Source organism: Bombina bombina, chromosome 2 (genome assembly GCF_027579735.1).
Source record: "Bombina bombina isolate aBomBom1 chromosome 2, aBomBom1.pri, whole genome shotgun sequence".
NCBI classification, from domain to species: Eukaryota; Metazoa; Chordata; class Amphibia; order Anura; family Bombinatoridae; genus Bombina; species Bombina bombina.
The window spans coordinates 1053888306-1053914211 of NC_069500.1; positions in this window are offsets into that span (position 1 = coordinate 1053888306).

The following is a 25906-nucleotide window of genomic DNA, read 5'->3' on the forward strand; positions in this document are numbered from 1 at the left end:
TATAATAGATGGAAACATTTATAAAGGTTATGATACAAAACAACAGCGAGAAATAATTTGCAACATTAGTTACTAACACATTGGCCTCTATTTATCAAGGTTTGTCGGACATGATCCGACAGTGTGGATCAGGTCTGACAGACCTCGCTGAATACGGCGAGCAATACGCTCACCGTATTCAGCTTGGCACCAGCAGCTCACAAGATCTGCTGGTGCAACGCCGCCCCCTGCAGACTCGCGGCCAATGGGCCGCCAGCAGGGGGTGTCAATCAACCCGATCGTACTCGATCGGGTTGATTTCAGGTGATGTCTGTCCGCCTGCACAGAGCAGGCGGACAGGTTATGGAGCAGCGGTCTTTGTGACCGCTGCTTCCTAACTGCTGCTTCTGGTGAGCCTGCAGGCTCACTAGAAACACAGGGTAAATATGCCCCATTGTATGAAATTTGCAAAAAGATAGTGTGAGAAAGATAGCGTGAGTGACTAGCAGAAAATTAGACAACTAGCAGGCTATTATGATTTATAGAATGGGTAGATGTGAATGCTTCAAGTACCAAAAAGGAAGAGTAACAAAATATGAATAATGATATATAAAATTTATATTTTTGATTTTATGGCATAAAAACTAAGCTGATAAATATAAAAATAAAACAAGGTAAAAACAATACAGAACAAGAATCCCTAGCACAGCTAGGCAAAGGAAGCTATGAGAAGGATTGGCCTATCCTGTGCTAAATAAAAGCGAATGTACAATGATACTAAAATTTGAATATTATAGTTGTATCTAAACCTTAAGAAACTAATAACAGTTTATTTAGTGGAAAAATTAAAAAATGAGAAACAGACATTGAAGCGAGGTGAAATACAACATATAGCTTAGGGATGGGAAATCGTTATGGCCTTATTACGCCATTTTGGAAAAGGGCAGTGCATTTACATGCCCTTTTCCAAAATGGCGTAATAAGGCCATATCGATTTCCCATCCATAAGCTATATGTTGTATTTCACCTCGCTTCAATGTCTGTTTTTCATATTTTCATTTTTTTCCACTAAATAAACTGTTATAAGTTTCTTAAGGTTTAAATACAACTATAATATTCAAATTTTAGTATCAACATACATTCGCTAATAAAGGATGATACGCTGTTATTCCACACACCCTCTCGAGACTGATTGGCCAAACAAATCTTTAAATATTTTCAAACACTCAAAGCTGGTATTAGTTTTGATAAAGGCCTTGCAGTGGGCTGAAACGCATAAACCACCACTTTGACATACCAGCCGAGTCTTCTATTCAATCGGATTTCTTGGGACCTTCCTTAAGTTTTCTATATCGGATTCCCCAAGCAATAGATCGCACTCATCAATCAGTTTTTTCACCCCTCCCCCCCTCAAGGGGTCATCTCCACTGGAATCCTTTCTACTTTCTAAGGACTCCCCACATCAGGAACTTTATCACCATCAAATTATTATTTATCATGGACACTTTTTCACGGACATCTATTTCACAGACAGTTCCCGTACATAATATCTGTTCCTTCCTACTGTTTGTGCTTTTATTTAGTACAGGATTGGCCAACCCTTCTCATAGCTCCCTTTGCCTAGCTGAGCTAGGGATTCTTGTTCTGTATTGTTTTTTAGCATGTTTTATTCTTAAATTTATCGTAAAATATAAAAACAGAATTTATGCTTACCTGATAAATTACTTTCTCTTACAGGTGTATTCAGTCCACGGATTCATCCTTACTTGTGGGATATTCTCAATCCCTACAGGAAGTGGCAAAGAGAGCACACAGCAAAGCTGTCCATATAGCTCCCCTCAGGCTCCGCCCCCCCGGTTAGGAGAAAAAGGAGAACCATAGGGTGCAGTGGTGACTGTAGTTGTTGTAAATTAAATTTGAACCTGACTTAAATATCAGGGCGGGCCATGGACTGAATACACCTGTAAGAGAAAGTAATTTATCAGGTAAACATAAATTCTGTTTTTTCTTACTTGGTGTATTCAGTCCACGGATTCATCCTTACTTGTGGGATACCAATACCAAAGCAATAGGACACGGATGAAGGGAGGGAACAAGTCAGGTAACCTAAACGGAAGGCACCACTGCTTGTAAAACCTTTCTCCCAAAAATAGCCTCCGAAGAAGCAAAAGTATCGAATTTATAAAATTTGGCGAATGTATGCAGTGAAGACCAAGTCGCTGCCTTAAAAATCTGTTCATCAGAAGCCTCATTCTTGAAAGCCCATGTGGAAGCCACAGCTCTGGTGGAATGAGCTGTAATTCATTCAGGAGGCTGCTTACCAGCAGTCTCATAAGCCAATCGGATGATGCTTTTCAGCAAGAATGAAAGAGAGGTAGCAGTCGCTTTCTGATCTCTCCTCTTACCAGAATACACAACAAACAAGGATGACATTTGTCTGAAATCTTTAGTTGCTTTTAAATAGAACTTTAAAGCATGAACCACATCAAGATTGTGCAACAGACGTTCCGTCTTAGAAACTGGATTAGGACACAGAGAAGGAACAATGATTTCCTGGTTAATATTCTTATTAGAAACCACCTTTGTAAGGAAACCAGGTTTAGTATGCAAAACAACCTTATCTGCATGGAACACCATATAGGGTGAATCACACTGCAAAGCAGACAATTCTGAAACTCTTCGAGCAGAAGAAATAGCTACTAAAAACCAAACTTTCCAAGATAATAACTTGATATCTATGGAATGCAAAGGTTCAAACAGAACCCCTTGAAGAACTGAAAGAACTAAATTTAGACTCCATGGAGGAGCCACAGGTCTGTAGACAAGCTTGATTCTAACTAGGGCCTGTGCAAACGCCTGAACGTCTGGTACAGCTGCCAGACGCTTGTGTAACAGAATAGACAGAGCAGATATCTGTCCCTTTAAGGAACTAGCTGACAGACCTTTCTCCAAACCTTCTTGGAGAAAAGACAATATCCTTGAAATCCTAACCTTACTCCACGAGTAACCCTTGGATTCACACCAGCAAAGATATTTCCGCCATATCTTATGGTAAATTTTCCTGGTGACAGGCTTTCTGGCCTGTATCAGAGTATCTATAACTGAATCAGAGAAACCCCGCTTAGCTAGGATTAAGCGTTCAATCTCCAAGCAGTCAGTTGCAGAGAAACTAGATTTGGATGCTTGAAAGGACCTTGGATTAGAAGATCCTGCCTCGATGGCAGTTTCCATGGTGGGACCGATGACATGTCCACTAGGTCTGCATACCAAGTCCTGCGTGGCCACGCAGGCGCTATCAGAATTACCAAAGCCTTCTCCTGTTTGATTCTGGCTATTAGCCAAGGGAGAAAAGGAAACGGTGGAAAGACATAAGCTAGACTGAATGACCAAGGCGCTATTAATGCATCTATCAATGCCGCCTTGGGATCCCTGGATCTGGATCCGTAAAGAGGAAGTTTGGTGTTCTGATGGGACGCCATCAGATCCAACTCTGGAATGCCCCAAAGCTGGGTCAACTGAGCAAAAACCTCCGGGTGGAGTTCCCACTCCCCCCGATGGAAAGTCTGACGACTTAGAAAATCCGCCTACCAGTTGTCTACCCCTGAGATGTGAATTGCAGATAGATGGCAGGAGTGATCCTCCACCCATTTGATAATCTTGGATACTTCCTTCATCGCTAGGGAACTCTTTGTTCCTCCCTGATGATTGATGTACGCCACAGTTGTGATGTTGTCCGACTGAAATCTGATGAATTTGGCCTCTGCTAGTTGAGGCCACTTCTGAAGCGTATTGAATATCGCTCTCAGCTCCAAAATGTTTATCGGGAGAAGAGATTCTTCCCGAGACCATAGTCCCTGAGCCTTCAGGGAGTTCCAGACCGCACCCCAGCCTACCAGACTGGCATCAGTCGTGACAATGATCCACTCCGGTCTGCGGAAACTCATTCCCTGAGACAGGTGATCTTGAGACAACCACCAGAGAAGAGAGTCTCTGGTTTTTTTGATCCATTTGAATTTGAGGAGACAAATCCGCGTAATCTCCATTCCACTGTTTGAGCATGCACAGCTGCAGTGGTCTGAGATGGATTCGGGCGAAAGGGACTACGTCCATTGCCGCAACCATTAAACCAAATACTTCCATGCACTGAGCCACGGAAGGCCGAGGAATGGAATGAAGAACTCGGCAAGTATTCAGCAGTTTCGACTTCCTGACCTCTGTCAGAAAGATTTTCATTTCTGCTGAGTCTATCAGTGTTCCCAGAAAGGGAACCCTTGTGAGCGGGGACAGAGAACTAATTTCTACGTTCACCTTCCACCCGTGAGACCTTAGAAAGGCCAGAACGATGTCCGTATGAGCCTTGGCTCTGTGAAAAGACAACGCCTGTATTAATATGTCATCTAGGTAAGGTGCTACTGCAATGCCCCGCGGTCTTAGAACCGCTAGAAGGGACCCTAGCACCTTTGTGAAAATTCTGGGAGCGGTGGCAAACCCGAAAAGAAGGGCCATGAACTTGTAATGATTGTCCAGAAAGGCGAACCTTAGGAACTGATGGTGATCTTTGTGGATAGGAATATGTAGGTACGCATCCTTTAGATCCACGGTAGTCATATATTGACCTTCCTGGATCATCGGCAAGATTGTCCGAATGGTTTCCATCTTGAAAGACGGAACTCTGAGGAATTTGTTTAGAATCTTTAGATCCAGGATTGGCCTGAAAGTTCCTTCCTTTTTGGGAACTACGAACAGGTTTGAGTAAAAGCCCAGTCCTTGTTCTGCAATTGGAAATGGGTGTATCACTCCCATTTTTAGTAGATCTTCTACACAGCGTAAGAACGCCTGTTTCTTTGTTTGGTCTGAAGACAAACGAGAAATGTGGAACCTTCCCCTTGGGGGAGAATCCTTGAATTCTAGAAGGTACCCCTGAGCAACTATTTCTAATGCCCAGGGATCCGGAACGTCTCTTGCCAAAGCCTGAGCAAAGAGAGAAAGTCTTCCCCCTACCAGATCCAATCCCGGATCAGGGGCTACCCCTTCATGCTGTCTTGAAAGCAGGAGCAGGCTTCTTGGCCTGTTTACCCTTATTCCAGCCCTGCAAGGGTTTCCAGGTTGCTTTGGGCTGGGAAGCGTTATCTTACTGTCAGGGATTTATCTCTTTTCTTGCTGTACCTTTAAGAAACTGAACTCACTAGCCCTATTTAAGGCTCCTCCCAACAGAACTCATTGCTTGGTAATTTGTTGCTCAGTGTTAAGCTGCTTCTGAAGAGACCTAGCCGTTTATACAACTTTGTATTTCAACTTATTGCTCTCTAAACTCACCCTGAGTTTATGCCTACTTGAATCAACCTGCAGATGCTCTTTTGTGCCTGAAGATTCTCATCGTTTATTCAGTCAGAGATTTCTCAGTCTCTCTCCTGTATTGAAGTTACTCCCTGCAGCGTGTGACGTCACGCCCGACATTCTCCCGCCGCGGATCTCTGTCAAGCTCACTGTGATACCGCTGGGACTTGTTGCGGTCTGGTAACAGTATTACTCTGCTCAATTGCCATCTCCTGTAATACTGGTCTGTATATATTGCATTGTATTAACTGTGTGTATCGCTGCAACATCATTACACTTATGCTTGCAATATTAACTGTGTAACTCTCTGTTGCTGGACATTCATATTCGCTTCAGATATCAAATATGCACTAAACTATTACTTCTAATTACAAACTTGCATACAAATAACTGTGACAAACATTCATATTGCTACCATCTCTCATTTACGGACTGCCTAAGTTTATACTAATCCTTATAAAAATTGACCTTCATTCCGCTTGAAAAGAACTGTTTGCATTTAACCTCAACTTTACCCGTTTCATGAGATAAGCACAGCATCTTATACTCTGATTGAACAAGTTTGGAAATAACCAATAATCATTATCAAAGTATGGTTTACATAATGCCCACAGCTTGATTTATCTAGATAACAAAGTACTATGTGAATTTTGGTGTGTTTGCTAAAGCCTGCTGCATAATCTATTTTACACTACTAGTGTGTGTGATTCAAGGCACCTGCAGTGATTAACTCTTTCACTACTGTTGAAGTTACATTCCTTTAAAATTTACTCTCTTTTCTGCTGCTAGCAGTTACTGTTGCGTGAAGGTTCCGTTTTCACACAGCTACCCTGCTGTAGTGACCCTCAGATCAATGAGCATATCAGGGTTCCCTTAAGTTCAATCTGTGGGAATCCGAGGTAAGGTGTGAGACTGAGTGGTCCTGCATAAGCAGTAAGCTGTAGTAGTAGTGTTCTCTAAAACAATTTAACATATCCTAACATATTACCAAGCCACACAGAGACTATGACTGTCCTATTGATCTTATACCTGGAAGCTCCATACCATATGGTCATATATATCCGTTGTCACAGCCAGAGTTAAATCATTTAAAAGAATATTTAGATGATAACTTGAAAAAAGGCTTTATTAGACCTTCCACCTCCTCTGCAGCAGCAGCAATGTTCTTCGTAAAAAACAAGGATGGCAGTCTTAGGCCTATCATCGATTATAGGCAGTTGAACAAATGCACAAAAAAGAACAGATACCCCCTGCCCCTCATACCTGAACTTATTGAACGTTTACAAGGTGCCACAGTTTTTATTAAACTTGACCTCAGAGGTGCTTACAATTTGATCAGGATGAGGGCAGGGGATGAATGGTTAACTGCATTCCGTACTAGATACGGTTTGTATGAATACACTGTAATGCCTTTCGGGTTGTGCAATGCCCCTGCGACATTTCAATGTTTTATAAATGATGTCTTTCATGATTTGTTAGATGTCTGTATTGTCGTATATTTGGATGACATCTTGGTCTATTCAAATTCTCTACAGGCTCACATTGTACATGTCAAACAAGTATTAACACGTTTAAGGGCACACCATCTCTATGCAAAGCTTGAAAAGTGTATTTTTAATACAAACACCATATCATTCCTTGGTTACTGCATCTCACCAGCTGGAATTTCAATGGAGTCAAGCAAAGTGGAAGCTATTACTAACTGGCCTATTCCACGTAACAAAAAAGATGTTCAAAGATTCCTTGGCTTTGCGAACTTTTATAGAAAGTTCATTAAAGATTTCTCTCTTATTGTCAGACCTCTCACTACGCTAACACGTAAGCAAGTCAAATTTGTTTGGAATCAAGATGCTGATCATTCCTTTAATATTCTAAAAACTAAATTTGTCCCAGCCCCTATTTTACAGTTTCCAGATCCCACATGTCAATTCACGCTGGAAGTTGATGCTTCTGAGTTTGCTGTGGGGGCTGTTTTATCCCAAAGACGTTCTGAAAAAGAACCTTTGCATCCTGTCTCCTATTATTCTAGAACTATGAGTTCAGCAGAGATTAACTATGGAATTGGTGATAAGGAACTTCTTGCAATCAAATCAGCTTTGGAGTTTTGGCGACACCTCCTAGAGGGTGCAACATATCCAATCACCATCTATACTGATCACCGTAATTTAGAATATTTAAAATCAAACAAGACCCTTACTGCTCGCCAGGTTCGATGGAGTTTGTTCTTTTCTCGTTTTGATTACGTTATAACTTATAGACCAGGATCCAAAAATATGAAAGCCGATGCCCTTTCTAGAAAAGACCCTCGTCCTACTGATGTGGTTTCTCCTTCATCTATCATACCTTCGGATAGAATTATTTGTTTAACAACTGATTTTAAAACCATTTTACGAGAACATTTAAAGGATGATTCATCTTTGGTTCATTTGGATGTACTAAAACATTCGGACAACTTATACTACCATGGCACTCTGTTATATATACCTCCTTCTCTCAGGAATGAGGTACTTGCCTCTGCCCACGACTCCTTGTTGGCTGGTCATCCTGGAGTTCATAGAACTGCTCATTTGATTAAAAGGAATTACTGGTGGCCTAAGATGCATGATACTATTAAACAGTACATTGAATCCTGTATGGTATGTACAACTAAGAAACATCACCATAAGAGTCCCTATGGTTACCTTCTCTCTTTACCAGTACCAGACAGACCTTGGGCAGCGATTGCCATGGATTTCATCGTTGATCTACCTTCATCAGCTAATTATAACACCATATTAGTAGTAGTGGACTTATTTTCTAAAATGGCACACTTCCTACCACATAGAGGATTGCCTACATCTTCAGAAACTGCTTCACTATTTCTGAATCACATTGTGAAATTACATGGTCTACCTGAGACAATTACCACAGATAGAGGTACGCAATTCACTTCAACGTTTTGGAATCAACTGTGCTCCTCTCTTAACATTACCAAACGGTTGAGTACCGCTTATCATCCACAAACAAATGGTCAAACAGAAAGGACAAATCAAACTTTAGAGCAGTACCTTCGTTGCTATTGCACTCAACAACAAGATAATTGGCATTCCCTACTTTCTACTGCCGAATTTGCCCATAATAATGCCATAAATTCATCAACCAAAATGACACCATTTTACATCAACTACGGATTTCATCCCTCTTATTACCCAAATCGGATCAACAATTCTGACATGCCTATAGTTAATGATCTTGTTAACACCATTACCACCAATTTCACAACATTGAAACAAGTCTTACTAGAAGCTCAGGCTGTTCAGAAACACCATTATGATCTACGTAGATCCAAGCCCCCAGATTACAAGATTGGCGACAAAGTCTGGTTAAGCACTAAACATCTACGCTTACAAGTTCCATCTAAAAAACTCGCTTCTCTATATTTAGGGCCTTATCCAATACAAAAGGTCATCAACATTAATGCTGTAACACTTAAGCTTCCAGATTCTCTAAAGATACATCCCACATTCCACGTTTCTCTTTTGAAACCGTACAATACAATCAGAGACACGACTCAGACTGACACGGTGGATCCTTCAGTTATTGATGGCATGGAGTATGAGATTGAGTCCATCCTAGACTCTCGTTACCATCATAATCAACTTCAATATCTTGTCAGTTGGAAAGGGTTTGGTCCAGAGGAGGACTCTTGGGAACCTTCCACTAATGTCTCTGCACCACGTCTTGTCTCCTTGTTTCATCGTAGAAATCCTGATCGTCCTGGTCCTTGATCCGCGGAGCGGCTCCTTGGGGGGGGTGTCCTGTCAGGGATTTATCTCTTTTCTTGCTGTACCTTTAAGAAACTGAACTCACTAGCCCTATTTAAGGCTCCTCCCAACAGAACTCATTGCTTGGTAATTTGTTGCTCAGTGTTAAGCTGCTTCTGAAGAGACCTAGCCGTTTATACAACTTTGTATTTCAACTTATTGCTCTCTAAACTCACCCTGAGTTTATGCCTACTTGAATCAACCTGCAGATGCTCTTTTGTACCTGAAGATTCTCATCGTTTATTCAGTCAGAGATTTCTCAGTCTCTCTCCTGTATTGAAGTTACTCCCTGCAGCGTGTGACGTCACGCCCGACATTCTCCCGCCGCGGATCTCTGTCAAGCTCACTGTGATACCGCTGGGACTTGTTGCGGTCTGGTAACAGTATTACTCTGCTCAATTGCCATCTCCTGTAATAATGGTCTGTATATATTGCATTGTATGAACTGTGTGTATCGCTGCAACATCATTACACTTATGCTTGCAATATTAACTGTGTAACTCTCTGTTGCTGGACATTCATATTCGCTTCAGATATCAAATATGCACTAAACTATTACTTCTAATTACCAACTTGCATACAAATAACTGTGACAAACATTCATATTGCTACCATCTCTCATTTACGGACTGCCTAAGTTTATACTAATCCTTATAAAAATTGACCTTCATTCCGCTTGAAAAGAACTGTTTGCATTTAACCTCAACTTTACCCGTTTCATGAGATAAGCACAGCATCTTATACTCTGATTGAACAAGTTTGGAAATAACCAATAATCATTATCAAAGTATGGTTTACATAATGCCCACAGCTTGATTTATCTAGATAACAAAGTACTATGTGAATTTTGGTGTGTTTGCTAAAGTCTGCTGCATAATCTATTTTACACTACTAGTGTGTGTGATTCAAGGCACCTGCAGTGATTAACTCTTTCACTACTGTTGAAGTTACATTCCTTTAAAATTTACTCTCTTTTCTGCTGCTAGCAGTTACTGTTGCGTGAAGGTTCCGTTTTCACACAGCTACCCTGCTGTAGTGACCCTCAGATCAATGAGCATATCAGGGTTCCCTTAAGTTCAATCTGTGGGAATCCGAGGTAAGGTGTGAGACTGAGTGGTCCTGCATAAGCAGTAAGCTGTAGTAGAAGTGTTCTCTAAAACAATTTAACATATCCTAACACTTACTTTGCGGCAGCAGAGGTTGCAGCAGGTCCACTCCTGAAGTTGCGAAAGGAGCGAAAATTATCCTTGTTTTTGGCCTTAAACGGCCTATCTTGTGGAAGGGCATGACCCTTGCCCCCAGTGATATCTGAAATAATTTCTTTGAGCTCTGGGCCGAAAAGAGTCTTCCCCTTGAAGGGAATATTTAACAGTTTTGTTTTGGACGACACATCCGCCGACCATGATTTGAGCCAAAGCGCTCTGCGTGCCATGATGGCAAAACCTGAGTTTTTTGCCGCTAGTTTAGCTAAATGGAAAGCGGCATCAGTGATAAAAGAATTAGCCAGCTTTAGAGCATGAATTCTATCCATGACCTCATCGTATGAAGTCTCCCTCTGGAGCGACTCCTCCAGGGCCTCGAACCAAAAAGCCGCTGCAGTAGTTACAGGAATTATGCAGGCAATTGGTTGAAGTAGAAAACCTTGCTGAACAAAAATTTTCTTCAGCAATCCTTCCAATTTTTTATCCATAGGATCTTTGAAAGCACAACTGTCCTCTATTGGTATAGTTGTACGCTTAGCAAGTGTTGAAACTGCCCCCTCCACCTTAGGGACCATCTGCCACTCGTCCCGCCTGGGGTCATTTATGGGGAACATTTTCTTAAAGATAGGGGGGGGGGGAACAAAGGGTACACCTGGTCTCTCCCACTCCCTAGTCACAATATCCGCCACCCTCTTTGGGATCGGAAATACCTCAGTTTATACGAGGACCTCTAAAAACCTGTCCATCTTACACAATTTTTCTGGGACCACCATGGGGTCACAATCATCTAGCGTAGCTAAAACCTCCTTAAGCAGTACGCGGAGGTGTTCCAGCTTAAATTTTAACGCTAAGGAATCTGAATCTGCCCGCTGAGAAACTTTTCCTGTATCAGAAATTTCTCCCTCGGACAGACCTTCCCTCCCAGCTACTTCTGAGTTTTGTGAGGGTACTACAGATAAATTATCCACAGCGTCTGATTGCTCATCCTCTGTGTTTAAAACTGAGCTATCGCGCTTTCTTGGAAAAACTGGCAGTTTGGATAAAAATGCTGCAAGGGAATTATCCATTACTGCTGCTAATTGTTGTAAAGTAATAAGGGCCAATGCGCTAGAGGTACTAGGCATCGCTTGCGTGGGCGTAACTGGTGTATACACGTGGGGGGAGGAAGAAGGACTATCCTCATTACCCTCCGTTAAGGAATCATCTTGGGCAGCATTTTTAATTGTCACTGGATGATCTTTAAAATGCTTAGATGTTTTTGCACACTTTAAACATAAATGTAATGGGGGTACTACCATGGCTTTTGAACATAAAGAACAAGGTCTATCTTAAGGCTCAGACATGTTTGACAGACTTAGACAACACTAAAATATTGAAAAAAATATTTTGTGAAAAAATGTTACTGTCTCTTTAAATAATAAAAGGCACACACTTTTTTACCAAATCATCAAAAACCGATCTTAATGAAATTTTCACCACATGATCCTAATGCCTTGAAATGATTGCACACACATTTTCAAATCATTTAACCCCTTAATGCCCGAACCGGAGCAAAATGAAGTAAACACCCGGTTTAACCCACTACAGTACGATGCCACAGTCTTTGCTGTGGCTTTACCTTCCTTTAGGGTTAATTGCAGGTGTAAATTAAGCCTCCCTGAAGTCCTTCTGTACTCTTAAGGCTCTGCACATGAAGCTGCATGGAGCTGTGTTGCAAATCAACTGCGCAATTGAAGCGCGAAAATGAGGCCCCCTCCTTCATTACTCCAGAGTTATGGGGCCTTTCTGAGTCAAAATAGCTGTCTTACAAAATGCCAGGCGTAAAAAAGTCCCCAAAAAGTGTTTCCAACGTCTAAAATGCTTAATAAATATAAGATTACCTTAATAAAGTAATCGATTTAGCCCATCACAGTGTCTGTCAGTATTAAGCCCTTAACTGAAGCCATCATTCTATACTGTGTTTCAGAAAATGGCTTACCTTCCCTCATGAGATTTCTGTCAGTCTTCTAGCACTAGCAAGTCTTGTTAGAAAAAATGACTGAACATACCTTAAGCAGTATAAGCCTGCAAACTGTTCCCCCCAACTGAAGTTCTCCGGTACTCAACAGTCCTGTGTGGGAACAGCCATGGATTTTAGTTACAACATGCTAAAATCTTTTTCCTCTCAGCAGAAATCTTCATCACTTTCTGCCTCAGAGTAAATAGTACAAACCGGCACTATTTTAAAATAACAAACTCTTGATTGAAGAAATAAAAACTACAAATCTAACACCACATACTCTTTACCCTCCCGTGGAGATGCTACTTGTTAGAGCGGCAAAGAGAATAACTGGGGGGGCGGAGCCTGAGGGGAGCTATATGGACAGCTTTGCTGTGTGCTCTCTTTGCCACTTCCTGTAGGGATTGAGAATATCCCACAAGTAAGGATGAATCTGTGGACTGAATACACCAAGTAAGAGAAATATAATTTTTAATATATCATTATTAATTTTTTGTAGCTCTTCCTTTTTAGTACTTGAAGCATTCACATCTACCCATTCTATAAATCTTAATAGCCTGTTAGTTATCTAATTTTCTGCTAGTCACTCACGCTATCTTTCTCACGCTTTTTGCAAGTTTCATACAATGTGTTAGTAACTAATGTTGAAAATGATTTCTCTCTGTTGTTTTGTATTATAACCTTTGTACATGTTTCCATCTATTAGATAATACACCCATTGGTATCTGCAGCCTTTTTAATTACACTATATCTAGCAGCCTTTAACATTACCACTGCCATTTTTTGTTAGTCACTTACCTTGCTATTTTGTGCTAGCCACTCATTTTTATGATAGTTACTCACGTTGCCATTTATAACTTGTAAAGTTCCTTAAGATTTGTTAGTCACTATATATTGCGATGTATTCCACATTACCATTTTGTATTATAAATGTAATACATACATTCAAATCATTAGATAATAGATCAGTAGCTATCTGCTGCTTTTATATTTTCTGTTTTTCTACCGTCACAACGTATAGTGGCCTTTATAACTATCCGTTTAAAGGTCTACATCCTTTCAGCAATATCAGTGTATTCTATAATATAAGTTAAACTGCTATCTTTTCATCCACATCAATACCTATATATATTTCCCAGTACTATTGGGATAATATATTTCTGTCAAAACATTATTGTATACTTTAGCGTCACTACTGAGGCGCTCCTTCACTCACACACTTTTCGTATTCACATCTGAACAATACGGTTAGGCTATTGTTCTTTTAAGAAGTGAGCCTGTATACACTCCTTTTTGGTGCTGTCCTCTATGTATCCATGTTTATGAGATATAATGTAGGCATGATGCTAAAGGGCAAGTGGGCTAATATGAAATTGGATGTAGGTACTAGATAGGTGTTGGTTGACAGTCTATTAGATCATCATAAATAATATGATGTTGGTGTCTAACAGAAAGTGTAGTGCTAAGAAATATGAGATCTAATGTGGCCATAAGGCTGATGTGGCTATGAGGACATAAGGCTTTAGAGCTACTGTGGGGTCATAGAGGTTAATGTTTGACAAAAGAGCTTCCTGGGTGTGATCTACAATCTGATATGAAAAGATTAGAGGGAATGCAGGAATGTTGAATTAAAGCCATGCCTACCACCACCAGGTCACTTGCTGGTCATCCAGATTTTTTTTTGGAGGACAATTGACAATGCTACTCTCTAGTCTTATTGAAGATCATGTTCTACAGCAATAATCCAGCCAAATAATGTAAGGATTTTAAGAGCTGTGAACAGACATATTCTGTTGCTGAAGTGCCCCTAGGCAGCTGCTCACTCAATTTGCCTTTTGGGATTTTTAGCTTTCCCTTTAAGTCTTTTATGATATTACACTGCATAAAAAATATAAAAATGTAATCTTAAAAATATGTTCTTGATTTGAAAATAAAAATAATTTGCTTTATATACAAAAACAAAATGTTTCCATAGAAATTAACAATACATGAATATTAACAATACCAATTACTCTTATGGTTCATACTATCTTGAGCAAATGCAGCAATATTTTTTCAAAATATGTTTTTGTAAATCTGCATTTGTATTTTAAAGATGCCAACAAAATATAACCTTATTAAAGAATTCATTTTTCTCACTAATATTAAATGAAATCCAGAAATACAAAATAAAGCTAATGATGTAAATTGTACTTTTGCTGTACACAAAATAGATTTACCTTAGTTTAATGGCCATGACACAGAGCATTTATGTTTCTAGTATAACACTTAGCAAGGAAAAAAAATGTGTTATTTAAATACCCTTTTCACATTAACATAGCTATAATTACTTTGTAAATGCTAAGAACCTCGCTGCTGCAATTTTATTATGAGTGTGCTTTTTATTTCTTATAAAAGGTGATTACAGTAATAAAAAAACAATGGTGCTTCTATAATTCCCAATTTTTTTATTTAATTTTTTTTTAAACTAAGCTGGCACTATCATATGAGCAGTTTTCAACCTTAACTGCAAGGAGTTTTTTGTTTCTAGCAACCCCCACTTTTGTTTTTTCAATGCTGAAAATAAATCAGTTTCATCTGCTGGTAGTTTTCTTTCTTTTCTTTTTTCTTTTCTTTTGTGGGATCCTTTCCATAATACCATATGGCAGATTGGCAGCTGAGGGAAGGCTAAAAAATGATCTGGGTTTTCAGTCCTAACAAAAAAAAGTGTCAGATAAATTCATGAATGTATGAGGCACGTTCTTGTATGTAAAAAATGCCTACAGGCAAAGATGAAAGAGAGGGATGATACATTTGACATCAATTTCCAAATAAATAAAAAATAGATTCTCTCCTTAGCTCTACCTCTTTTTCACTAAACAAATTTGTCCTTCTGAGTTTTGCCAGTATTCCATTAGACTAATTATTGGCATGAGATTTAATGTATAAAAGTGTGGCAAGCCATGATATAGTGTTATAAAAGTGACAGCAATATGTGCTTTGTTTTGGAACTGGCAAGTAAGTTGTTTGAGAACGAATAAAAAAACTCTTTCTTGCCTGCATTAATGTTACAGTAACATAAACAAGATTTTAGTCAAATCACATATTCCTGTTATTCTTTTAATATCTGATGGTGGCTGCACATATAAGTCTCTTGTCATTGGCTCACGCAATGTGTTCAGCTAGCTTCCAGTAGTGCATTGCTGCTACTTCAACAATTGGAAATTAGAATTTTTTTTTCTAATTTTGAGTTTTATATCCCTTTAATGTTCTACATCTTGGGCAGTAATGTAAAAGTCCTCTAACTCCCCCTACCCATGTGAAGAAGCAGTGTGTTACTTCAAAACATCCCATAAAAAAAACAAATGCCCAGTTCAGTAAGTGCTGTTTTCTGAATAGGGTTGCCAATGTTTCTTGAAAAAAAATAAGGCAGATTTAGGAATCGACAAAATTTAATGCAGGAAATTGCCAAACAATAAAGTAGTTATTAGTGAGAGTCTGTGTATATTAGTTTGTGAATGCCTGTGTGTATATGTGTGTGTGTATAAGTGTGTGTAGCTGTGTGTTCATAAGTATGTGTAGGTGTGTGTGTGTTTAAGTGTGTGTTAGTGTGTATAAGTGTGTGTGTGTATAAGTGTTTGTATAAGTGTGTGTAGATGTGTGTGTGTGTGTGTAAGTGTGTGTAGGTGTGTGTGTGTGAAGGTGTGTGTGTATGTGTATGTGTGTGTAAGTGTGTGTAGGTGTGTGTGTATATGTGTGTTTAGAAGTGTGTGTAGGTGTTTGTGTTTACAGGTGTGTGTATATGTGTGTGTATGAGTGTGTGTAGGTGTTTTTGTGTACAGGTGTGTGTGTAGGTGTTTGTGTGTATAAATGTGTCTGTTTATAAGTGTGTGTAGGTGTGTGTGTGTGAAGGTGTGTGTGTATGTGTGTGTATAAGTGTGTGTAGGTGTTTGTGTGTACAGGTGTGTGTATTAGTGTGTGTAGGTGTTTGTATGTATAAGTGTGTGTAGATGTGTATGTGTGTATAAGTGTGTGTGAAGGTGTGTGTGTGTGTGTAAGTGTGTGTGTGTGTGTGTGTGAAGGTGTGTGTGTGTATAAGTGTGTGAAGGTGTTTGTGTGTGTTTGTGTGTAGGTTCAGAAGATTGTGGTATTTAAAAAAAAAAAGTCTGCATTAGTTGCTTTTAACACTAGAGCAGTGCCTCTAATTTACATCAGGTGCCCATCTGCAAGTGTACTTAGCTGTTTTTTTGGGCATTACAGCTCTTGTGTATCAGTTTGATTCATCAACACTGTCCATTGTAAGCTTTAATATTGACACCAGGCACTTCTGTGTGCCAATCTCAAAGTTAAAAAAGCCTAAAGTAGCTTTTCAAAAATGCTGTTTGTTTGGTACTCAACCCCAGCATGGTAACATACTAAGGCCTAGATTTAGAGTTCGGCGGTAGCCGTCAAAACCAGCGTTAGAGGCTCCTAACGCTGGTTTTGGGCGCCCGCTGGTATTTGGAGTCAGTGATTAAAGGGTCTAACGCTCACTTTACAGCCGCGACTTTTCCATACCGCAGATCCCCCTACGCCATTTGCGTAGCCTATCTTTTCAATGGGATCTTCCTAACGCCGGTATTTAGAGTCGTTTCTGCAGTGAGCGTTAGAGCTCTAACGACAAGATTCCAGCCGCCTGAAAATAGCAGGAGTTAAGAGCTTTCTGGCTAACGCCGGTTTATAAAGCTCTTAACTACTGTACCCTAAAGTACACTAACACCCATAAACTACCTATGTACCCCTAAACCGAGGTCCCCCCACATCGCCGCCACTCGATTAAAAATTTTAACCCCTAATCTGCCGACCGCCACCTACGTTATACTTATGTACCCCTAATCTGCTGCCCCTAACACCGCCGACCCCTGTATTATATCTATTAACCCCTAACTTGCCCCCCACAACGTCGCCGCAAGCTACTTAAAATAATTAACCCCTAATCTTCCGACCGCAAATCGCCGCCACCTACGTTATCCCTATGTACCCCTAATCTGCTACCCCTAACATCGCCGACCCCTATGTTATATTTATTAACCCCTAATCTGCCCCCCACAACGTCGCCGACACCTACCTACACTTATTAACCCCTAATCTGCCGAGCGGACCTGAGCGCTACTATAATAAAGTTATTAACCCCTAATCCGCCTCACTAACCCTATCATAAATAGTATTAACCCCTAATCTGCCCTCCCTAACATCGCCGACACCTACCTTCAATTATTAACCCCTAATCTGCCGACCGGAGCTCACCGCTATTCTAATAAATGTATTAACCCCTAAAGCTAAGTCTAACCCTAACACTAACACCCCCCTAAGTTAAATATAATTTTTATCTAACGAAATAAATTAACTCTTATTAAATAAATAATTCCTATTTAAAGCTAAATACTTACCTGTAAAATAAATCCTAATATAGCTACAATATAATTTATAATTATATTATAGCTATTTTAGGATTAATATTTATTTTACAGGCAACTTTGTAATTATTTTAACCAGGTACAATAGCTATTAAATAGTTAAGAACTATTTAATAGTTACCTAGTTAAAATAATAACAAATTTACCTGTAAAATAAATCCTAACCTAAGATATAATTAAACCTAACACTACCCTATCAATAAAATAATTAAATAAACTACCTACAATTACCTACAATTAACCTAACACTACACTATCAATAAATTAATTAAACACAATTGCTACAAATAAATAAAATTAAATAAACTATCTAAAGTACAAAAAATAAAAAAGAACTAAGTTACAGAAAATAATAAAATATTTACAAAGATAAGAAAAATATTACAACAATTTTAAACTAATTACACCTACTCTAAGCCCCCTAATAAAATAACAAAGCCCCCCAAAATAAAAAATTCCCTACCCTATTCTAAAATACAAATATTACAAGCTCTTTTACCTTACCAGCCCTGAACAGGGCCCTTTGCGGGGCATGCCCCAAGAATTTCAGCTCTTTTGCCTGTAAAAAAAAACATACAATACCCCCCCCCCAACATTACAACCCACCACCCACATACCCCTAATCTAACCCAAACCCCCCTTAAATAAACCTAACACTACCCCCCTGATGATCTTCCTACCTTGTCTTCACCATGCCAGGTTCACCGATCCGTCCTGGCTCCAAGATCTTCATCCAACCCAAGCGGGAGCTAGACATCCACTGAAGAAGTCCAGAAGAGGGTCCAAAGTCTTCCTCCTATCCGGCAAGAAGAGGACATCCGGACCGGCAAACATCTTCTCCAAGCGGCATCTTCTATCTTCTTCCATCCGATGACGACCGGCTCCATCTTGAAGACCTCCAGCGCGGATCCATCCTCTTCTTCCGACGACTAGACGACGAATGACGGTTCCTTTAAGGGACGTCATCCAAGATGGCGTCCCTCGAATTCCGATTGGCTGATAGGATTCTATCAGCCAATCGGAATTAAGGTAGGAATTTTCTGATTGGCTGATGGAATCAGCCAATCAGAATATAGTTCAATCCGATTGGCTGATCCAATCAGCCAATCAGATTGAGCTCGCATTCTATTGGCTGTTCCGATCAGCCAATAGAATGCGAGCTCAATCTGATTGGCTGATTGGATCAGCCAATCGGATTGAACTTGATTCTGATTGGCTGATTCCATCAGCCAATCAGAAAATTCCTACCTTAATTCCGATTGGCTGATAGAATCCTATCAGCCAATCGGAATTCGAGGGACGCCATCTTGGATGACGTCCCTTAAAGGAACCGTCATTCGTCGTCTAGTCGTCGGAAGAAGAGGATGGATCCGCGCTGGAGGTCTTCAAGATGGAGCCGGTCGTCATCGGATGGAAGAAGATAGAAGATGCCGCTTGGAGAAGATGTTTGCCGGTCCGGATGTCCTCTTCTTGCCGGATAGGAGGAAGACTTTGGACCCTCTTCTGGACTTCTTCAGTGGATGTCTAGCCCCCGCTTGGGTTGGATGAAGATCTTGGAGCCAGGACGGATCGGTGAACCTGGCATGGTGAAGACAAGGTAGGAAGATCATCAGGGGGGTAGTGTTAGGTTTATTTAAGGGGGGTTTGGGTTAGATTAGGGGTATGTGGGTGGTGGGTTGTAATGTTGGGGGGGGGGGGTATTGTATGTTTTTTTTTACAGGCAAAAGAGCTGAAATTCTTGGGGCATGCCCCGCAAAGGGCCCTGTTCAGGGCTGGTAAGGTAAAAGAGCTTGTAATATTTGTATTTTAGAATAGGGTAGTGAATTTTTTATTTTGGGGGGCTTTGTTATTTTATTAGGGGGCTTAGAGTAGGTGTAATTAGTTTAAAATTGTTGTAATATTTTTCTTATCTTTGTAAATATTTTATTATTTTCTGTAACTTAGTTCTTTTTTATTTTTTGTACTTTAGATAGTTTATTTAATTTTATTTATTTGTAGCAATTGTGTTTAATTAATTTATTGATAGTGTAGTGTTAGGTTAATTGTAGGTAATTGTAGGTAGTTTATTTAATTATTTTATTGATAGGGTAGTGTTAGGTTTAATTATATCTTAGGTTAGGATTTATTTTACAGGTAAATTTGTTATTATTTTAACTAGGTAACTATTAAATAGTTCTTAACTATTTAATAGCTATTGTACCTGGTTAAAATAATTACAAAGTTGCCTGTAAAATAAATATTAATCCTAAAATAGCTATAATATAATTATAATTTATATTGTAGCTATATTAGGATTTATTTTACAGGTAAGTATTTAGCTTTAAATAGGAATCATTTATTTAATAAGAGTTAATTTATTTCGTTAGATAAAAATTATATTTAACTTAGGGGGGTGTTAGTGTTAGGGTTAGACTTAGCTTTAGGGGTTAATACATTTATTAGAATAGCGGTGAGCTCCGGTCGGCAGATTAGGGGTTAATAATTGAAGGTAGGTGTCGGCGATGTTAGGGAGGGCAGATTAGGGGTTAATACTATTTATGATAGGGTTAGTGAGGCGGATTAGGGGTTAATAACTTTATTATAGTAGCGCTCAGGTCCGCTCGGCAGATTAGGGGTTAATAAGTGTAGGCAGGTGTCGGCGACGTTGTGGGGGGCAGATTAGGGGTTAATAAATATAACATAGGGGTCGGCGATGTTAGGGCAGCAGATTAGGGGTACATAGGGATAACGTAGGTGGCGGCGGTTTACGGAGCGGCAGATTAGGGGTTAAAAGTGTAATGCAGGGGTCAGCGATAGCGGGGGCGGCAGATTAGGAGTTAATAAGTGTAAGGTTAGGGGTGTTTAGACTCGGGGTACATGTTAGGGTGTTAGGTGCAGACGTAGGAAGTGTTTCCCCATAGGAAACAATGGGGCTGCGTTAAGAGCTGAACGCTGCTTTTTTGCAGGTGTTAGGTTTTTTTTTCAGCTCAAACAGCCCCATTGTTTCCTATGGGGGAATCGTGCACGAGCACGTTTTTGATGCCGGCCGCGTCCGTAAGCAACTCTGGTATCGAGAGTTGCATTTGCGGTAAAAATGCTCTACGCTCCTTTTTTGGAGCCTAACGCAGCATTTGTTTGAACTCTCGATACCAGAGTTAAATTTATGGTGCGGCCAGAAAAAAACCCGCGGAGCGTTAACAGCCCTTTTACCGCCAAACTCCAAATCTAGCCGTTAGTGAACCTCCAGGAACTCCCGCACAACTGCAGTGATCAAGTGCGAAGATGCACGAAACATGTCCGCAATTGCACTATGATTGTGCTCCATTGCTGACTTAATTTGTTCACAGTTAGGATTTTATGATTTTAATTGTGGAGAATAGTGTGGTTTTTTTTTTACAAGAGGCATTAGTGTGAAATAAGTTTTGAGGTAGTTCCTATAGGTTCACTTTGTATTTTGGCGTCTGAGGTGGAGACGCTGTTCTCCCAGTACCGGTGTTCACTTACACGCTCCCTGCTCTTTGTTGTGCTGCACTGAAGAAATGCTACACGGTTGGTAAATGGGTTTAGCGCTCCAATGAACTGTGTCTGTATGGTAACATAACACTAGTGTCTATAATACCCCTTTGAAACACCAGTCCTTGCACAATAATGAAATATGAAGGAGATTTTGGTATAAAGATCACAGAAGATGATATTATCCAGGTCAGATATGCACTTGCTTGTTGCCAGAATTGCCAATTAGCTTTATTAGCTTTAGGGTTCTAGTCCTAAATATAATGAATGTAAATGTGCCAGTGCTATATAAATATGTATGTTTGTGAAGGTGACTGAAAATGTGTGTGTGAGTGTTAAAACAGTCCTTATTGCAGATTAGTCACTATATATAACAAGTATATGAACTTCATAAAAATATATAATCAAGAGATAAGTATATTTTATAGATGCAGACCCTTAGTGCAATACATATAATAAGGGAGAGATATAAAATAGAGACAAGTATGTCCCTACACAAAGAAAGGGAATTCAGCACTCTTAATAGTCAACAAAGTAAAAAAAAAATATTATAGCCAGGTACGGCTACGCTTATTTCTCCATAGGTGAAAAAAGGGTACATGCCAATCCAACATAAACATTTATCACAAGGCAATATACAAAACAAATAAATAAAGACAATATACAAGTGTGATGCCAAGCAGAGAGAGTCATATTAAGTATCCACAGTAGCAACACCCTGCTGCACCAGACACTGAGGAGCAGGTAATGTCTGGGCAGGAGAAGTAGTGAGATCTATGCACTGAAGAAAAGCAATGCAAGCCAGAGAGGAGAGATAGCAAGGCAGGGCTCCAGCTCAAGCAAATCAAACAAGCAAATGTGGGGATAGGCAGTTCAGTATAGCAAAGTTCCAAATAGTGAAGAAAAGAGAACTCCTCAGTATAAAGCATCAAGGCCAAACATTCCGCAATTCAAAGTAGGATAATATCCACTTGCAGTAAAGTTGCCATTATTCCAGCCATTCTGCACAGTACATAACAAACAAGGCAGACAAAAGCAGGAATACTACACCATCATAAATACTTCAGCACGGTCTAAGCAAATTGCGGATCCGGCGTTAAAGCAGAAAAGGCAAAAATATGGACGGAGCATGCTTTTTAAGGCATATGAGAAAGGAGAAGGACATGCCCCGTGCTAACTTCAATGGGGGCGAAATGCGTGTAGGTGTCTCACCTGTGATGCCATTTGTTTGAGAGCCACTTTGCTTGGATTTTATGCAATCCATTACAGAGTGGATTTACAGAAGGACTTTTGTTGCAAAGTGGGGATGAATGTGGATTGGCACACGTAAGCATTTTTACTGAACTCCTTTAATCTGTATGTCTTTCCTGCTTTACCGCAAGACCGCACTGAAATGTCTATGGTGGTGTAGGATTTCTGCTTTTGTCTGCCTTGTTTGTTATGTACCGTGAAGAATGTCTAGAATGATAACAACTTCACTATAATTGTCCTACTTTGAATGGCGGCCTTGATGCTTATACTGAGGAGTTCTCTTTTCTTGCTATATGGAACTTTTCAATACTGAACTGCCTATCCCCACATTTGCTTGTTTGATTTGCTTGAGCTCGCTTGCCTTGCTATTTTTCCTCTCTGGCGTGCATTGATTTTCCTCAGTGCATAGATCCCACTACTTCCCCTGCCCAGAGGTGAACTGCTCCTCAGGATCTGGTGCAGCAGGGTGTTGCTACTGTGGATACTTAATGTGACTCTCTCTGCTTATCATCACACTTGTATTGTCTTTATTTATTTGTTATGTATAATGCCTTGTGATGTATGTATATGTTGGGTTGACATGTACTCTTTATTTCACCTATGGAGAAATAAGTGTAGACTATTAAATGTGCTGAATTCCCTTTCTTTTTGTAGGGACACACTTGTCTATATTTTCTATCTCTCCCTTATTTTACATATGAACTTCATACTAGAACTGATTCAGTTTAAAAAAAAAAAAATTAAAAAAGAAATACTGTACAAGCACTCATTTCATCTCTTGTTTATATGGTGCGTGGTTCTCAAAAAAATAAAATTAAAACTTTATTTGAAAAAAGTATTAAAAGTGGGTGTCTTTAAAAACATTCATGCTTACAGTAGTAGGTCTTGATGATAATTATTGGATAGTATGTGGTCTGACCCAATATTTGAATTAATAATTCCTATATGCATTTTGGAACTAATTAAGTCAGAGCATTATTTAAATGTTATTATTCATAAATTATATGGATGGTACACTTATTGTTTGCGGACTTATACTCAGCAGGGTATCTCTCCTTATGATATAATTTCACGAGTTATGTTCACATGCCAGAGATCATATTTATGTCTTGTTCTTTAAGAGATAGAATGGTCTCTCATAGAGTCAGAAATACTACTTTAGCAATAATATGCACTAGTAATATGCATTGTACACCTTTAATTATGTATGTGATTGTATATGCTTCTGCTGGGTCAAATATCACTTCCAATATTAAAGCAAAATTATTCACTGCTGTTGTAAAATTATTGTGCACAAGTAGCGTAGGTAGTACACCATTAATTGTAGGTCCATAAAACTATGTACTGTCTCACTAAAATAATTACCTGCATAAAGCAGGTTTAGTCATTTCAATAACTGTTAGATTTCAAATAAATAAAGATGCAGGTTATCAGAGATAACAGAGATAACTGTTATTGTTAGGTGTAATTTTAGATCAAGTTTAATTATGCAGATCTCCCTAATCAGTATAGTAAATTATATGCTTGCTTAGCATAACATTTGATCTGTATTAGATGACCACAGATTATATGTATTTTAACCTTATACTCAGAAATACTTATATTCAGCAATACTGCCAGTAGTTAAAGGAATAGTAAAGTCCAAATTAAACTTTCAGGAATCAGAAAGGGCATGTAATTTTAAACAACTTTCCAATTTACTTCTATCATCAAATTTGCTTAGTTATTTTGTTATTCTTAGTTGAAAGCTAAACCTAGGTAGGCTCATATGCTAATTTCTAAGCCCTTGAAGGTCGCCTCTCATCTGAAAGCATTTGACAGTTTTTCACAGCTAGAGGGCGTTAGTTCATGTGTTTCATATAGATAACACTGTGCTCATGCATGTTAATTTATTTAAGAGTCAGCACTAATTGCCTGCAATGCAAGTCTGTCAAAAGATCTGAGATATGGAGGCAGTAAGCAGAAGCTTAGTTACAATGTAACTACAGTGGTAAAAAGTATATTTCTATAACAGTGTTGATTATGCAAAATTGGGGAATGGTAAATAAATGGATTATCTTTCTTTTTAAACAATAACATTTTTCTTGTTTACTATCTCTTTAAGTAAATACATCAACTACAATAAATAATAGTTGTTACTTTTAATAGTATTATATACTGTCCAATAATTAAATTATTATTGTGGATATATTCCCGTAAATACTTCCTTATTATTAAGTAGGTATATTGTAGCATTTAGTGGATTTGGCATACTGCCCAGGAGTAAAATAATTAAAGGGATATGAAACCCAATTTTTTTCTTTCATGATTCAGATAGAGCATGCAATTTTAAGTAAGTTTCTAATGTACTCCTATTAGCAATTTAACTTTTTTCCTTTGGTATCTTTATTTGAAAAGCAGGAATGTAACCTTATTAGCCAGCCCATTTTTGGTTCAGCCTCTAGGTAGGAATTGCTGATTGGTGGCTAAATGTAGCCACCAATAAGCAAGCACTACCCAGCACACTTACTCTGCCCAGCACACTTAGGGGCCGAATTATCAAGCTCCAAATGGAGCTTGATGCCCCTGTTTCCGCGCCAGCCTTCAGGCTTGCCGGAAACAGCAGTTATGAAGCAGCGGTCTAAAGAATGCTGCTCCATATCTTGTCTGCCTGTTCTTGCTTTTTTCCAAAATGACAGACCAGGAGAAATTTGGTAGACAGTACTTTTAATAAGGGAGTCAGGAGACTATTTTTTTGTAAATTTGCATATACATACACACATACATATACAGTATATATATATATATATATATATATATATATATATATATATACAGTATATATATATATATATATATATATATATATATATATATATATATATATATATATATATATACACACATACATATACAGTATATATATATATATACACACATACATATACAGTATATATATATATATATATATATATATATACACACACATACATATACAGTATATATATATATATATATATATATATATATATACACACATACATATACAGTATATATATATACACACATACAAATACAGTATATATATATATATATATATATATATATATATATATACACACACACATATATATATATACAGTATATATATATATATATATATATACACATACAAATACAGTATATATATATATATATATATATATATACACACACATACATATACAGTATATATATACGCACATACATATACAGTATATATATACACACATACAAACATACATACTAATACCCGCAGTTTACATTCTGCAACTGTATGTGTATAATATCCTTACGCAAAAACTGCTGTACAAATATCTATTGAATCTAAATGTCTCAAGAGTAAAAGCAATGAATAATGTTTTAGTTGGATTTAGTTGTCCTTAAAGA